Below are 14,113 nucleotides of genomic sequence, written 5' to 3' on the forward strand. Positions count from 1 at the left end.
AGGTGCTATCCAGAATTTAAACCGCAGACCTCTGGGTATCTCCTTCCTCTCCAAAATTTGCAGTTATAAAAGAGGCTTCTTTAAAAACTGCAATTAGCCATGTCAGTAATTTGCCCACAGTCAGTAGTCTCTGCTACAGTTCCTGGGGTCTCGTAACCGATCAGAGTTGGGAAGTCTTTATTCTGATTTCCGTGTTCCTCCACAGTGAATCCAGCTCCCACAGACTGCACAGCCTCAGCGAGGTGGTGGTGGTGGTCAGAGGTGGGGAGGATGGGATTTGCGCTTGCTTTTCCATAACTAAAAAGTATTATCTTTTACTATGCCTCTTTGAGCAGCTCCACCTTATCCTAACCACAGTTCTCTGACAAACACTTCATTTATTTTTCCTTATTTTTTTTTTCTCTTTTCTTGGATCACATTTTAATTACCAGCTGGTTCTGGGCAAATGTGCTGCCCTTGGCCATGCCCTTTGGTCATCCTCCCCTTCAGCAGGGTTGGCTGCCAGAGGGACTGTCCATATTTAAGGGAGCTGCCCATGCTGCTGGGATGCCACTGTGATGTTCCCACTCGGGAGGAGGGCTGGGTGAGTGCCTTGGGACACCCGTGTAGCAGCATGTCAGCTGGTGGCCTGGGAAGGTCAGGACTGACTCTCACCAGTATTGCAGTGGGCTTGGGCACACTCTCCATGAAGTTATGAATTATATCTTTGAGGAGCAGTATCAGTGCTACTTGCTGTAGGAAGGCAAAGTTGTGTTTTCCCTTGAATTCATGCTAAAGAAAATAGGAATTATGATTTCAGTCTGATTAATGGCCCCTTCGTGCTAGTGTCTTCAGCCAAGGAGCAAGGGTCCCCAAAGCTTCAGATACAGAGATAAAACCTGGTACTAAATCCTTATATAATAAGATGCTTGTTAGGCAAAAATCTTCCTAATATCAAAGTCATTTTTGCATGAGAGGTTGACGAAAGATGAGCACAAATCTCTTGTGATGGCTTATCTGGTGGCTTTCAAAAGGAAGCAGTTGCATCCTGAAAAAAGTACAGCGATGGCCTGGATATCAGAAAACTATTTCACCAGATAGCCATAAGTTATGGATATTATTTCACAGAGTAGTCACTATCAAAATGGGTTAAGGATAAAGATAAGCAGAGGTGTTTCTCTTTCCACAGACATTTTAGAGCTTTCAATGTCCTTGTTAGATAGCAGCTTAATCCAAATAGTCCTTACAGTAAAATTGGCAGGGCAGTTTAATTGCTGTGGTCCTTTAGTTGGTGTGTTAGGGATTCAGTGGTCACGTGTAATAAAGCTAAACACACGTTCACCAAGCTTAAACATTGGCGTAATTTAACTTTGTCATCTCAAATCATATATTCTTGGTCAATAATTTTGAACCTTCCCAATTTTAGAAGTTAAGCTTTGCCTGTACATCATGCCCGTGTTGAGGAGGGGTCTCTGTTAACTCCCCTGCACCCCTTCCAGCCTCTCAGGCAGGCTTTCAGCAGAGCTGGTGTTCCCCGCTCAGCTTCAGGCTGTGTTGTGAGCTGAAGGGCTTGAGGCAGGCTGTGTGCTTGTTGAAGTTGGTCTGCTTTTCTGCTTTCTGACTCATAAGTTCTCCTGCAGCAGCGAGAGTGGTGTATCCTGCTTCACTTGCGCATTGAGATCTGCCCACAGTTGCCTAAAGTCAGGCTCACATACATGCAAAATATAATCCTGGTGGGAACCAGCATTTCCCTGGAAGAGCTCTGTCCCAGCCGCTTCTCATTTAACACTCCTGCACCACGTTTCCTGTTATTTCACAGGAGAGAGAAATACGAGGGAAAAGAATCATATTTAATTCGTTTCTACTTCTTGAGCCTGGTTCGAATCCCATTAAATGACATTTCTACATTACAGTTACTTGGTCTTCTTTGGGATGTCACTGTTGCTCCTGAGCAAACAAACAAGGGGCTGGATGCTGCTGTTCCTGCCTTGCTCGGCTCCATCACCAGTGGTGAGGCCACACACGGTTTTTGGGTGATGTTTGCTGAAATCCCAGCTCTAGCTCCCAGTTGGAGCAGGGGGTGCTAAGCCAGCCCGGTGGAGCACCTGCTGCCACTGCTGCAACGTGAAGCAGATAGAGGCAGATAAAAGGCATAATCCTTCTGGGAGGGCTTGATTAGCAGCAAGGAGGGCTTGGCTGGAGGGCTTGAAGGAGCTGCCAATTAAATGCTGCTCCAGCTCCCACCCCAGGGGTTAAACCAGGCTTCTTCCCTCCCCCTTCCCCCACTCCACTATTTTTAAGCAGTTCGTTGGTGCAGCCCCCTGTAAGCAGGATGGGTGGAAACTGCTCTTTATGGCATTTTCCCCTTTCTAACAAGGACCAACCTGCTCCAGGGCTTTGGGATAAGGGAGTGTTCAGGCCAGTAACTCCCCTTCTTGAGCAGGGCAAGACCAAGACCCTTCTGATGCCAGAGCACCAAGGACTGAGCTGCTGCCCCCTGCGAGCATCCATCCAGCATGGGCTTCCCACTCTGGTCTCCCATGGCCACCCCTCTGCTCCCATCCTCACTGCTCTTCTGACCTCTGTCTTCTCCTACAAGATGCTCACCTGCAGCTCCAGCTCTGTGCAGGATTACCAAGCCCAGGCTTTGCACTGAGACTTACTCTGTGCCTTCTTGCTTCTCTGCCCTTCCTGCTTTGTTGAGGACCCTACCTTGTAGCTTCTTCCGAGATACTTTTCCTTGACATGGAAAAGTGTGAGAAAGGCTGCCTGCAAGACAGAATGGTGACTGCGTTTTGGTGTGGAGCTGGAGTTCTGCAGTCTCTCCTTTAAGTGTTTGTAAGGGCAGTCAGAAGCATTTCCAAGCCAATCACTTCCAGTGATTCACCTTCAGGGGACCTAGAATTGTGGTGGGGACTACAGAGATATAGACTGGTCGTGGATTACTGATAAAAAGAAAGAAATTTTAGTAAAACAAGTTAACTGCTAGCTGACAATTTGTTTGCCAAGTTTTAGTCCCGTCGAGCTGAAGTGGCCAAGTTCTTAATGCCAACAATTGAGGTTTGTAAAGGAAATACCAAATCAACCTTGGCGGAAAAAGAGGCAGACATTAAATTACAGAGCAAAGAATGCATTTGCTTTGTAGGTGGAGAAATAAACAAGTTACTAAAAGGAAAATAAGTTTGACTTTTCCAGTTTGATTGTTTGATTCCTGTCCCTAAGCAAAAAGAGGCCAAAGAGGAAAAGTGCAACATTTATCAGTAAATGTTGAGCTCGAGCAAACGCTCGGCAAGCTGTGCAGAATTGTTGGCAAGGGGAGCGGGGAAGGGGACTGATACAGGGAAGTGCTGCAGAACTGCTCAGAAACTGTTGCTCTGTCTCATCATGTAAAGATTTAAAAAGAGACCAGACCACAAAGTCCTGACTGTTCTTTTTTTTCCCAGCAAGTGCCAAAAAGACACATTCTTTAATGGATGCAATAGTTTTTCTTGGATACAATGCCGACAATATACACTTGTCATTGGACGTATTTGTGTAATTTTCCCTCTATAACGTGTAGCAGTGTGCCCCTGAATTCCTGCAGCAGCAGAAGACCGGCTGAATTCACCGTAAAGGCAACATCCATCCAAGAGGCATTCCACTGGAGCTGCAGAAACTATTCACCGTGTGGGGACTGCCAAGGCACACTGGAACGAGGATATCAAAATCTTCTCCTGTAATATTATTTCAGTCATTTCAGTTTTATAAAGGACAAAAGAAAACATTACACATTGCATGGCTAGGCTTATTTGTCTGCCCTACAAGGCCGAACGTGACAGCTGTGCCTGAAAATCCACTTCTCAGAATTAGCAGGTTTATTTTGTACTGCAGCTTGCCAAAGCCTGATTTCCAAACCCGGTGATGGACATCAGAAAGAAGACGGTAGAGAAACGCCAAAGCACAGGTGCTGGTTCTTGTACAGGAGCAACCTAGAGCTAACTTGGCCAAGCAAATCCTGCACCAGTTACATCCACAATGCCCGTGTTGTACGTGTAGATACTGGCGGAGACTGGCAGGCAGCGGCCACCCTTTCCAGACTGCTTTGTGCATATTACCTGTGAGTGAATGTCGTCCTGTCTCTAACTTGCTAGCTCAATGCAATGCTCTCCTCTTCAATTAAGCAGATGTCATGCCACAGCAGAGTACTTCTGGGGTTTCTGCTGTAAATTACTCAAATCTGAAAAAGAAACAGTCCCAGCTAATATTTGGGTACTCAATCACATACAGCAGGCACCTATACGTCCCTTCTGTAATGGCTGTAATAAGCTGCTGCTGCAGTTTTACTTTTAATGTGTTCTGCTTTTCTGTTCTTCCTGAATTGTCCTTTTCTATTAAACAAGTGTTTAATAAATTCTAAGTGTATATGGGAGCACTTTGTCATGTGTGAATTCGTAACTCTTACGACGCACAGAATGATACAGACTATTGGTGCTCTTCCTTAGTCAATGCACGAACATTGTAGTTGTAGCCTACCAAATAAAATCAGAGATAAGTTTTACTGATGAAATGATCTGGAACAACAGGAATACATTATTTAGTTTTCCTGATATGCTCTTTGCTGGAGGTAAATAAGATATCATGGCAATATCGTTCACTCGGTTATAGTTCTGGCTGTGTCAGCATTTCCATTATAAACCTCTTCTTTCAGGGGTTTATAACGCAGCCATAAAATGCACTCTCATCTGAAACTTGGCGCACAAGGTCTCAGGCTGGCAATGAATTTATTTTACAAAATGTGAGAACAATGCAATATCTGTTTGGCTGTGTTCAAGTTAAAATTGTTCAGCGAAGGAGCGGGCCTACACAGAGAAGCCAGAAAAGCAGCCACGTGGCCGACACCTCACTGCAGCCTCTCTTTTAAGGTCACCAAATGCATGAAGCCAAGAGTGTCAAAGCCTACAGTGTCTCACAACATTTTGCATGCATGTGGGAAGGTGAACCCAAAAGGTGGGGTTTCAGAAGTCTGCCCCCCTGCTCCTCCTGTGGCAGAGCTTGGCCAAGCTGCTGGGCAGCTTTGGGTCCTAACCAGCCCATCAGGACCGGCTGTGGTGGTGAGGAGCAGTGTTTGTGCCACCTGTACTTGTGCCATCATTCCCCACAGCGTGAGCATTGCCTCACGTTTGTCCTCGCAGAAGGTGGGGTGACTCTGGTGGCAAAGGGTGACATGGGCAGGTTCTCCCCCTCGCTTCTTGTGCTGCACATGCCGGGCTTCGCTGCCTTTGGACTTGCTGAGAATGTGCAATTGTATATTGCTCAGTGCCACTCCTCAGCTCCCTGCTCCGCTCCCAGGCGTGTGTTCTGGCTAATGCTTGGTCTCCAGCTGCACTGAGGGGATGGGTTAGCACTGAAGGAGTTTGCCAAGCTTGATGTAGAATCACCAACAGGCAATTATAAAAAAAACATTTACAGCATGTAATATATAACGATAATAACGCATAGATTCTGAGTGATAACAGTTATTAACCATCAGAGAACAGGCTTTCGCTAAATCAAAATAGAAAGGATAATGGGATTTTATCTAGAATCCATCTTTAAGGCAAAGATACAGGATGTAGAGTTTCCCAAGATGAATTCAGTCTCTTCTTGTGACATTTCCTTTTGGAATTAAAAAGCCTCATCCCTCCAGGTTCTCTCTGTTTCTGCACTGCAGATGGTTGAAGATCGTGATATTGATTGCATGTGTTTAAAAATGAGCTGTTTGTTCCCATATCTTTAATCCAAGTAATAGAAGGCTATGTTTAGGAGAAAGAAAATCATGAATGTGGTTCTGAGGATATGCATGCAAAAGAATAGTATTAATAATGCCATCGTGCTAATGTATAACTCAAATAGACACCTAGTATTCTACAGCGATCAGTTTAAAGAAAAACAGACACGGTGTTCTGACTGGTTTAAGCCAAAGTTTGCATTTGGATATACATTCAGGGCCTAGTCTGACTGTGTTATTCAGCTATTTATGCCATTTGGAAGGAGATTATTTCCAGTCCCTAGCTCTGTAACTGGTCTTACCAACTCACTGACAATCTGTACCACAGAAATAGAAATCCCAGCAATTAGGTGATTAAGTCACTGACACAACCAATTCAATTAAATATTTGGACTCCATTTTAAAATTACTGTTAACTGATAGTCAAGCCGTTTTGGTGTCTCTGGGGAACATTAAGATATGGGAAGGGAATAAATCTTAATATTAAAATATGCAAGCTGTCATAACAAGGATTTGTGGAGAAAAAAAAAAAAGGCAAATAAAAAAATGTAATTCAAATTAATAATGGAAAAAAAAAAAGAACCAAAATTGTACATTGCACACTTGCTGAACTCAGTAGCATCACAGTGATGTACAGCCTCCTGAGTGAAGGATAAGGCTGCATTATTTTTTTTCTGGCCAGGGAGGGCATATACATTTTGTGAGCGTAATAAAGGCATGTATTAAGCAAGCATGTTCTACTTTACGTTGGAAAAGCAGGACAAATTTTTTATAAGTGGCACCTTTTTAAGAAAAAAAGCTTAGCTAAAGTGCCTATTGTCAAGGTGATGGCAGAAGTATCCACCTAACTGAGATCTAACGCTAGCAAGAATGTTGAACCCGTGAATCTAAATAACAAAAGGCTTTCAGGGCAGCAAAGACTAAACACAAATCACTCAGAAATCTTATTAAATGCTCTGATAAATTCTTAGACTGAGTCTGATACTGCAAGAGGTATCCCCTTTGCTGTGATATTATTTGTGTGTGGTTACGGAGACAAGATGTTTTTCTCAGTGCTGAAACCCTCAAAATGACTGGCAGGACTCAAAGAATGAGCATGTAGGTCTCAAGTGGCAAATTGTATGAAAAACTCTCATCAGCTTTCTTGGAATTTTTTCTTTGAACATACGAGTTGAGGAAATAGTCTGATGTTTTGAAGAAAATGGACAGGGAAATTTCTCTTTCTCTGCCTAAGTCCTTACCCATGGTTTTATCCAGAGACCCAAGGAAAGCCACATGGGCTATGTTGGTTGCAATTCGCACACTTGCGTTTGTGTTCACCATCAAATGAGCCATCAGATGAAAATGGCTTTTGATTACCACCAGCCCTCAGCAAGCGAAAACTTTCCTTTTTCCTTATCAATCCCCCAAGTCATTTAGTTATTCCACCTTATCTTTAGCCATAATTAGGTGATGGGGAAGATGTTGTAGGTGAATTAAGTTAACACCTTAAAAATTGTGTTAGCTAATTGTGAGTGCTTCTACCAGGACTGAAGGCTGTAACCATTTAGTAACACACTTTCATCCATCACTTATGTATGATACCTCATTTGCTTTCTGCTCCATGATTTCTGGGAGGCTTATTTGTCACAGAACTGTTATCTGAACCATGGTCCAAGCTGACAAAAAGACAACACTGGGTTATAAATGGTTTTATGCAACAAATACAGAGGAGAAAAAAGAGCTTCCTATTGTTATTTCCAAAGCTGATAAACAGCTTTGAAGTCTAAGTGGGCAAGCATGTAGCTTTTATTTTAAATGCAGTCTCAGCTAAAGATTGCCTTGTGTCAGTGCTCAGTGAAACAAACTTAGCAGACTTTTTGTGACATGAGTCATACAAATCATTGGCATGTTCTTTGAAAAAGTCATGATCAACAACCAGCTGAAGGTAATGAGTACCTACCAAAGGAATATTATCTTCATAATATCATCATCAGTGAGGGCACAGACTGGAACTGGTTGCCTGGGGAGGTGGTGGAGTCTCCTCCTTGGAGACCTTCAGAAGTCACCTGGACATGGCCCTGGGCTCCCTGCTCCGGATGGCCCTGGGTTGGGCCTGCTGGGCCCAGAGCTCCCTGCCAGCCTCACCACTCTGCGATTCTGTGTCATTCTCTGATATTTAGATGAAAGTGGATTAAGCTGAGTTGAACACAAAGCAGTCACTGTTTGAAATGAGGTAACCAGGCCTGCACGCGTTGTCTAAGACATAGGAGCACTTCCTTGTAGATCTACCCTCAAACTTACCAAGACTGCTACTTCCAAAAAGAACGAGGTTTGTTCAGCAGTCAATATATGGCTGCAGATACAGCTCTGCGTTGTCATATTTAGACTAGTGCAGGTGTCTTGCTAATAGAGTTGGAGGTGAAATACACAGCTGTCACCATCAATCCCTGCGCAATAGCAGGTAGCTCTGACCTCCTGGCCGAGATGGGAGGGCACATGGGAGAGAAGGATGCCAAAGATTTGAAGGGAAAGTCCATTTTTCAGTGGACCTTTGCACTGTAAATCAAGCATGCTCTGGTTCTTACTTGCCTTAACAAGTAAACATATTTTTCTGGGTGAAATGGCTTCAGATTACAATGAGAATTTGACCCTATGAAAACATCTTATTTGGTTTATTTGTTCAGAGCAGTTTGCAAAGTTGATGGAGCCCATATTCTTGACCCAATCAACCTATCGTTAACCACATTTAACACTTCACCCCAGTAAAAAAGAAAGGGTAGTATAAATATTGCTTAGTCTCATTTTCCATATTCCCAGTGTTATTATTTGAGCGTCACATGGGCCTTTCACATACATTTAAAGCACATATGTTGAGAGGAGCCCTTTGCCTCTGCCCTTTTTGTTATTTCAATGTCCAGGAATGAAATACACTGTTTATGTGACTCCAGGCTTTGCACTTGTTCAGATGCTGTGTGTACCATTCATAAGCTGGATTTATAAAATGGAATGACCTCAGCTGCCTAGTTTTCAAGCCCCAGGTCCAGATGTTGACACAAATCCTTCAGTCTGAAACTCTTTTTTTTTCCTTTATGATATTGATTTTTTTTTTCCTTGCTGGTTAGAAAAATACATAATTAAAGAATCTCCATATCCAGTGTTCTTCTTCAGTAAAACTCAATGTCTTCTTTCCTTATTGACAGTTTCTTCTTTATTTATTTACTTTTCCAACACATGCTTCTAAGAAGTTGTGGTTTCTCCTCATTGCAGAAGACAGACAGAACACTATTAGCTCAAGACACCAGGCCAGGTTCTGCCCTAAAAGCAGGCATGCAATAAGTCCAGGTCCAGGTCCACTTGGAGCAGGACCTGAAAGCACTTCCATTGCCCAGATGGAGCAAGAGGCAATGTCTAGTGGACACAACTTTTATAAAGTGCTTAATATTTTCAAAATCCAAATTTCATGCTGTCCCAGAATTGCACTCACCCCCTCTCCCCCGACACACCCTCACAAATTATTAAAATAATTATACTATGATATTATATTTGCTCTTAGCTTGTGATGAACTAGAAATCAGGAATGTCTGGTTCTTGCTAATGTGCCATTGCACCAGACCATCGAATGCTTTCTCTACTCTGGTCTTAAATCACTATATAGGAATAAAACATCCGTTGCCTCTTTCTTACCACTTGCTTTTATTCAAAAAATCTTTTTTTTTTCTTTTTTTTTTTTTTTTTTTTTCTCCCAGGAAGATGAGAAAAGGGTTGAACTTCTAGAAGTTTTGGTTCCCCTGTTGTGAAATAGACCCAGAATGACTTGGAGGAAGGCTTTAATAAAACGAGTGATTTCAAGGTAGGAGGTCATGCTGGCAGGAGGTCTCAAGCTAGGCTCGGGATATACGAACCTGCACGGAAGCTGGGGGAGGAAAACAGCCTGCAAGGCAGAATATTTTGGAGAAGGCACTAGAAGGTCAGTCCCTGAACACAGCTCCCTGTTTGCCACAGGTGCAACATCTTTGTATATCATCCCCTGTATTTTCCCTGCTTTGGCCCCAACACTTGATACATGCTGTTAGCATGCAGTGTGGCTCGCAAACAGACGCCAGATAAAGCACTGTAAGTAGGCAGGAAGAGAGTCAGGACATATTAGTGCTGAATTTCCAGGCAAAAGATACTTTGAGTAGGGGGTGAGTGGGAGTAAAAACTGAATGCTTGTACAGAGCCATGGCCATAGTCATGCAAAGAAGAAATCAAAGGTAAAGCCTTTTAATTTATTTCTCTTGCTTTTGCTCTTGTTCTCAGTACACACTCTAAATGACAAAGAATGAGTGAGACTTCAGCAAAGAATAATTCCTAAAACACAGAAACAGTGGATAACAGCGATGGATGAACAGCCTATTCCAGGCAGATGCGACTGCCTAAGAAGAAATCTGAGATTTCTAGTACATAGATAAGAAATCTGGCATCCTCTATGAGGCGATAAAGGCTCCCCAGTTAATGACAGGATGACGCGAGATACATGTGCTTCCAGCTTGTAGAAGTGATTGCTGAAAGAAAGTGCAAAACCATAGATAAATGTGTGGTCCTCAAAATATTAAGAGCCACCAAACTGTCCTGGGAAAAAATCCTGAAAGCATTAATAACGCCAGGTCAGGACACTTGTGTAGCCTAATACTAAAAGACCTCAGGAAATAGCAAGGACACAGACTGAGACTGCAGTATCATGGTCCAGGATATTTACTGTGGGAAGCAACACAGAGAGCAAAACCCAATACCTAGTCATTAAGTAAGGGTGAAAGGGCTGGAGGAAACATATTGCTTCATATCCTAATACAGCAGGTATAGCAACAGCAACAGCAAAAGTCATCAGCGAGGAGGCAGTCTGCAGGGTCAGACACCACAGAAAGCTGGCTGTCCTTTCCTGCAAAGTCAGGAAAACGATTGAATGAGGTTGGTGATGCAGCCAGGTGAATGGGGCACTGCTGAAGAGCAGGGGGAGATGGAGAAGGGTAACCAAGAGCTGGGCCGTGCCACAAACCCATCCTGTCACCAGTAAGGGGATGCAGGTGACCGTTCAGAAATCCCAAACCAGAGCTGCTGCCACCTGAGCCTGGAGCACCCCCAAATCCTGCAGGAGGTGGGAGGCCGGGCAGGGTCTGAGTGATCCTCCTGGGAGGAGGCCCTGGGGGACCATGGCCTCTGAGAGGCCGAAATATGCGATGCAGGCAGGCACAGCCTCCCCCGCCCCACTCCACAGGGTGCACCCGTGACTGCCAAGCTGCAGGCCATTTGTTTTGGCGAGACAGTGAAAAAGGACCTGTGGGCCTCGCAAAAACAGGCGTCATTCATCCTCTAATCCCAGCACTGAACGGGGCTGCCCGTGGCTGCGAGAAAGCCGTCAGGTAAACAAAGCATCTGCGCTGGCCCAACGCGGCTAAAGGGAATTTTGTGAGTTATTCATGGCCGAGGAGATGCTCCCTGGTAGTGCACGGAGCAGTGTTTGCCACACTGCACAGTGCCCGTCCTGGCTTCCCGAGACAGATGAGCCATCAGCCACCCACCAGCGCCGGCCGCAGCTTCTGGCATGGGAGGCTTGGCAGAAATGCCCCGGGCGGCTGGCCAGGCTCGGAGGAGCTGCAGCACGAAGTGACCCGGCACCAGCAGCTCCCAGGCATGGCAGGCACGTTGCAGACAGCGCCGGACGCCAGAGGAAGCGATTGGGAATGCGTTGCTGAGCTCCGCAACCTCAGCATGAAGGTCAGGAGGAGAATATTACGGCAAAATGGGTTTAGCTCGCCGCTAATCCCCTCCGTTTAACACCTGTTGGTTGCTGAACAAGTTCGAGTGACAAGCCGCAGCCAACAGAAGAAATCTGGCCATTTGTGCCGACAAGCTGCTGTCTTTCCTCGCTCTGGAAAGCCCAGGAACAGGTACCTGGAGGGCTTCCTTGGTGAAGTGCCAGCCTCAGCCCCGGTGGGACAACCAGAGCTCCAGCCTGCTGCCTTAGGAGGACACCTGGCAGTTAAGCAGAGCAAAATCCAGCATTTTGCTGGCAGAATCCCAGCGTTACCAATGAAAGAACAAGGCTGAGAGAAGATTTTCTACCCTCTATTTTCACTGGGTCCTTTATTTCAGCCTTAGACACGGAGTAGATGGGTGGCCTCACGATAAGTATTCCAGAGAAGTCCTGATGGCACACGTAACTGCACCAAGCAGCTACACGATTATTTTTAGTACTACTGTGGCATATAAGGTATACTGCCATTGCAACAACATCCAACATGCATTTCTCTGAGGAAAACAAATAGTATTTAACACACGATGACAGTGTGTCGGGAATGCCTAAGCACCTAACAAAACACTGAGGAACTCGAGGTGCTATAGAGTAAGGCAACCCGTGGCCAGTCGCAAGAGGATGCTGCCAAAGAAACTGCCCCTGCTGCTTGGTACGAGGCCATCCGTGACCAGGAATGGCTGCAGAGCAGTAGCCCCGAGAGGCTGTCAGCAGGAGACGGACACACAGTCAGGTCAGCGAGCAGCTCTGCCACCAGACTGGAAAGCACAGCTGATGTACATCAAACAGGGGCAAGACAGCCTTAAAAAAGGGCCAGAAGTGACTTGTTCCTTTTTAAGGACAGGAACTACATGCCAATAGTAAATTGTTAATCCTGTTTTGTTGTTGTTGTTGTTGTTGTTGTTTGTTTTGTTTTGTTTTGTTTTGTTTGTTTGTTTGTTTGTTTTTAATGGGCTAAATGGAGGGCATTCAAGCAAGAATTGAGATCATGAAGCACAAGTTACACTTTCAAAGCCTGACACGCTATTCTCAGACAGTAGGTTGCAATGCAGTGAAGTAAAATTCAAACGGCTCAGTATCGGGGGAATCTGAGCCCAAGGCATCTTCCCCTGGGCACCTACAAACAAGCGAAAGGCAGCAGTGACAGTAAAGAGCCAGGAGCAAGAAGTGCATAGGCAGGAAGGGATGTCTACTCAGAAATGCTGTGCTCCTGCCGCAGCCCTCCTGGGGACTAAACACCGGTTCAGCAAGAGACCGATGAGTAGAAAAATCAAGACCCCAGGGGAAGCTGACAGACAGGCTGTCAGCAGGCACAGGGAGGACGATGCTGGAATAGACCAGCAGCTCGCCACAATAAATGGAGGATGTGAAGGTACTGGAGGGCTGTGATGAAGGTGAAGAACAGCCGTCAGGCAAAAGTCCTGGTGATCTGCAGCAGGGCAGAGGGCACAGCTGGGTACTTGGGGCAGCAGTGGAGACAAAACTGAAGACAGGTCAGCAGAAGGGAGCTGGCGAGCACAAGAGGACACAGTGAGATCTCAGGAATTTTAACTAATTCAATCAGTGCTGGGGAAATGAGGTGTCCCAGGAAGCCAGAGGAGCAGCAGGGCACCAGCCAGAGGCTTGTAAAGCCCCAGCAGCAGCAACAACACGAACAAGGTGTGGGAGACTGGTCTGAAGGGGAGCACACTTGAGAGACAGTGAGGCTGGAGGTGCTGCCGGGCGGCAGCAGTAAAAGTCAGTGCCCGGCCCAGGCTGTGCAGGAGGAACTCGGCGCTCAGCAAGAGCTGCCAACGTGGGCACAATAAACAGCTAGGAGGAGATTAACGACCTTCACCGGTCTCGGAAGGAGCATGCGTGGCCACGGAAAGGGGCTTGGAGGGGGCACCAGCAACTGCATCTGTGTTTGCTTGGCTCGAATGGCTGCAGCAGTTCAGGTTTTACAAGTGCGGAGTCCTTTCATGTTGTTGTCCAGCGCCCAGAACATGAAACACTTGGGGTGAAATCCTGCCCCCTCCGAAGTTAATGGGAATTTTGCCTTGAGTCTGGTTTCTCTCCGCTCACACTATCTGCTATAAGGAAAGACAGATCCCACCTTGAGAGAGGGAGGGGGGAGGGAGGAGAAGGAGGCAACAGAAAGCATTAGGGCCGCTTTGCTGGTGAGTGTGTGCCGGGGGCGGGGGACAGGGCTGGTGTCCCTTGCTGCCGGGGACAGAGGCAGGCCCCTGGGGCTCGCTGAGCTGAGCGGAGACAGAGAACAGGGCTGGGAGGGCAGGAAAGCCCTCGGCAGAGAGGGAAGGAAACGGAGTGGGGAGCTGGCAGGGGAACAAAAGAGCAAGCTCAATTAAAAGCTGCTGCAAGGAGCTCCGAAAGAGCCCATGGGGCAGAAAAGGAGTCAGGAGCCAGCCACCGAAAAGGCACCACGACAACACCAGCAAAGGTGTAACAGAGTTGGGAAGTGCACAGGGACAGGTTTCCTGCACTGCTTTTCTGGTGAATCAGCAGGGCAGAACCTTCTCCTGCTGTATGGGGCTGGGAGGTGGGGGTTAACTTCAGGGCTCTGCAAACCGAGCAAGGGATAAGTTTATTTCTTCACACTTATCACAGGAGAGAGG

The sequence above is a fragment of the Anas acuta genome, chromosome 2 (assembly GCF_963932015.1).
Source record: "Anas acuta chromosome 2, bAnaAcu1.1, whole genome shotgun sequence".
Lineage (NCBI taxonomy): Eukaryota > Metazoa > Chordata > Aves > Anseriformes > Anatidae > Anas > Anas acuta.